The sequence below is a fragment of the Sinocyclocheilus anshuiensis genome, unplaced genomic scaffold, assembly GCF_001515605.1.
Source record: "Sinocyclocheilus anshuiensis isolate Anshui unplaced genomic scaffold, SAMN03320099.WGS_v1.1 scaffold2691, whole genome shotgun sequence".
NCBI classification, from domain to species: domain Eukaryota; kingdom Metazoa; phylum Chordata; class Actinopteri; order Cypriniformes; family Cyprinidae; genus Sinocyclocheilus; species Sinocyclocheilus anshuiensis.
Genome location: NW_015538118.1, coordinates 30,246 through 33,571, shown reverse-complemented (window position 1 = coordinate 33,571; position 3,326 = coordinate 30,246). Strand labels below are relative to the sequence as shown.

The window sequence follows — 3,326 nt, the reverse complement described above, 5'->3', positions numbered from 1 at the left end:
CCGATCGTTTCGTGTCTTTACACATCAATGTATCGTCACGAGCCTTCACGTTTCGAGCATATCTAAACATTGAATCTAGCTATTTTTAAACGCACAAGACCTTTAAATTTGAATGAAGTCTGATTGGCTGTCAGTGTTTTATTGTTAATCAGCTGTAAAAAAAAAAAATGGTAGTGGCTAAGTGTAAATAGCAATTAGATGCTATTTACACTAAGTGAAAATAGCATATTTTCTTAGTGATAGATGCTATTTACACTAAGTGCAAATAGCAATGGATTCTATTTACACTAAATGAAAATAGCGATAGATTCTATTTACACTATGCAAAAATATGAGTTTTTTTTTTTTAAATAATAGTAGTTACATGCTGTTTTGCAGGGCTATTCAATTGGCGGCTATTCAATCATCTTCATCCAGCCCGAGGGAAGAGTACGTGCTGGTCGCACATATGCCTTGAATTGTTTTTGCACTACAATCTACTGGAGACCGCAACATCAACAGACGTCAACATTGACAAGCGCTTGTGTGAGGGGCTTATGAAATATCCACAACTCTAGTTTAAACGAGTATAAAGACAGTGTTATCGGTTATAACTTCTGGCGAGAAATCGTGCAGACACTGGATGAGGACGATTATCATATATGGAGTATAGTTTGAAAGTCTCTGTATTTGCTGTATGTTTGCTGTAGCCTACACAGTGCTGGCACTACCTAATAAGCGATATAAGCGGTTGCATAGGGCCAAAGAGTGGCTCGCTTATTAACTTTTGTAGCTTGAATAAAAATTGATCTATAGTTTATGCATTTACAGTTTATAGTTTATGTGAAGATTGTTTTAAGTTCATTTAAATTAAAAGTTAATAGAGACATCAGTAGCATTATTGGTAGGCCTGTCAGTGATACTGGTCTTCATTAATAACAGGCGACTTAGTAAAAAGATGCCATTAAACACATTTAAAATATACCATCTTTATGTTGTTTCTACATTAATTTGGAGGTTCAATATGAAATTATTACAATATAAATATATTAATATGTGATTAATCATGATTAATTACAGACAAATGTGTGATTAATTAGTTAATTTTTTTAAATCGATTGACAGCACTATTGTTAACCTTTTATAGATGTTACTGTTGGAGATATTAGTTCATTTTACTGCTGAATATGCATTTGAATTTAATTTCTAATTTCATAGGCTCCCCTGAAAGAGATCGGGATGGCCCCCCACCCTCTTCAAATTTTCAGTTCGATAATCCGGCCCTCAAATGAAGCTAATTGAAGAGCCCTGACTTAGTGAAAATAGTGGCAGATATCTGCACCAAATCAAAAAAGCCCAACCATAAAGTCTCTATGACAGTTTTGTTCCTCAGTATGTTTCCTCTTTTAATGTACATTACGCCTGAGGGTTTTATCTTCCGATAAGATCTCATCACAACTTTAAGCATGAGAATTTTAAACATAGCGATACACGACCGGGAAGGCTGACTGTTCTGAGACTATAGCCTTACCAAAACCACTGCCAGCACACAACTTGATAAGCAATTGTTTATGAGTGCATAATGTGTTTAAATGTCATTGTAACTACAATCGGAGAGCAGAGACCACCTGTAAAGTGAGTTAAGGGGCTTGACATTAATATCAGGGAACTATGGTTACATGCGTAACCTGAGACGTTTTCTTACGGAGAATAATTGAATACGGAGTACTGAATAATTCTGACTGCTGTCACATTGCTTCTGATATAGCTGCACTTTTGTGAGCTCCATTGATATTTAATTTTACTGAATGAGTTACTGAGCATCTTTCTGAGAATTTGTTAGTCTACGTGTTGTTAATTTTTCAGATTTATAAAAATACCTGATGATATTAAGTTATAAAAGATTAGAAATTAGGAAAAAAAGCGAACGATTTAGCCGTTTTAGTGATTAAGTGACCATAGTCATTATTACTATGAAATTCTATAAAAACTTCAAGAGGAAATTCAAGGGGAAAGTTGATTAGGGTGCTATTTGGAAAATACTTCAAAAGCACAATAAGCCATTTTCTCCTAATGTTATATTGCTAAACAATTTCAACAGTAGTTTTATGAATGCTAGGATGAAGTCCAGTTCCTTCTATCGTCTCCTCAATCACCAGATCTAAATGTATTTGAAATGAAAGCGGAAAATGTTACGTCACCCATTACGCTTAGATCAAACCAATCATCATCTAACATTTGGATATAAGATCAGTACTTACACATGTTTGAGTTCTCAGATGATGATGCCAACATTCACCCCATCCTCCCCTCCACCACCAGGATGGTCCCTGTCCATACTTCCCTGGGGGACGGCTGCGCCCCTGCCTTCATCTTTAGGCAGGAAGTGCAAGAGTTAGCAACCCTCTGGATGCAAGCTACGGACGGGGCCTATGCCAAACAACTTTATCACATTTATATTTTGCTTTCATTTGCTGGTCTGTTGTTAAATAAATATTATGTCATCTTGCCTCCCAAGTCTTTCTGGTAGAACTTTTAATCAGTGGTTCTGAAGAACAGAATACATTTCTACATCCTTCATATCTCAGTGAGCAGTATCCAACTAAATAAATGTCTGGAACTGTAAGAAATCTTGTTAAAACAATCCAAATAGTAAAGGCATTGGAGATATTTGATACTACTTTACCTAATCAACAGTCCTTGATATTACATTGTTAATTGTGTTCACCTTGTTGTACAAACACTTTATTTCTCTCTATTTTGATGTATAGAAGACTACAAAATGAGTAGAAGCTAGAGCATTATGACAAAACTTCATGATTAGGCTGCAGTATAATCATGTCTCTTCCTTGAGGTTAATTTATCAGCAGAAGAATGTTTACCCCAAACCTTTTCATCTTCATACTCACAAAACTATATCCTCCTTCTCATAGCTAAACATTTAAAGACAAGTGTCTCAGCTGGATTGCATAAGATGCATGAGGTCAGTTCACAGAAGCAGAACTGGTAAAGCTACATTCCTGCCCAGTCTGAGACAATAACAAGCTACTGACCAGACAAACTAGTGAGTTCAAGAACATGGACTGTCCATGAGCTTATTGGAGACCAATGTGACCATCTGTTACGTCCCAGGAAGTATTTGTTTTTTTTGTTGTTGTTGTTGTTGTTGTTGTTGTTCTCTCTATCTCTCTCTCTCTCTCTCTCGTAATGGCCGCCACCTGTCACCAATGATTGGCCGTTAACACTGATAGGAGGATGAGAGGGAGCAGTGGAGATTTAAGCAGCATTTCCACCACAGAACGTGTGGTTGTGTGTGTGGAGGCTCTGTTGTGAGTTTTCTCTCCCCT

At 36.6% G+C, this 3,326-nt stretch overlaps 1 long non-coding RNA gene across 1 annotated transcript; it reads right to left on the bottom strand.

Annotated features, from left to right (window-relative positions):
* Positions 1 to 2,093: 2,093 nt before the first annotated feature.
* LOC107683672 (uncharacterized) lies at positions 2,094 to 3,107 on the bottom strand. Its single transcript, XR_001633751.1, has 3 exons — positions 3,033 to 3,107; positions 2,241 to 2,352; positions 2,094 to 2,140 (listed from the first exon to the last, which is right to left on the bottom strand). It is a non-coding gene; the product is annotated as an uncharacterized LOC107683672 (long non-coding RNA).
* Between the last annotated feature and the right edge of the window lie 219 nt (positions 3,108 to 3,326).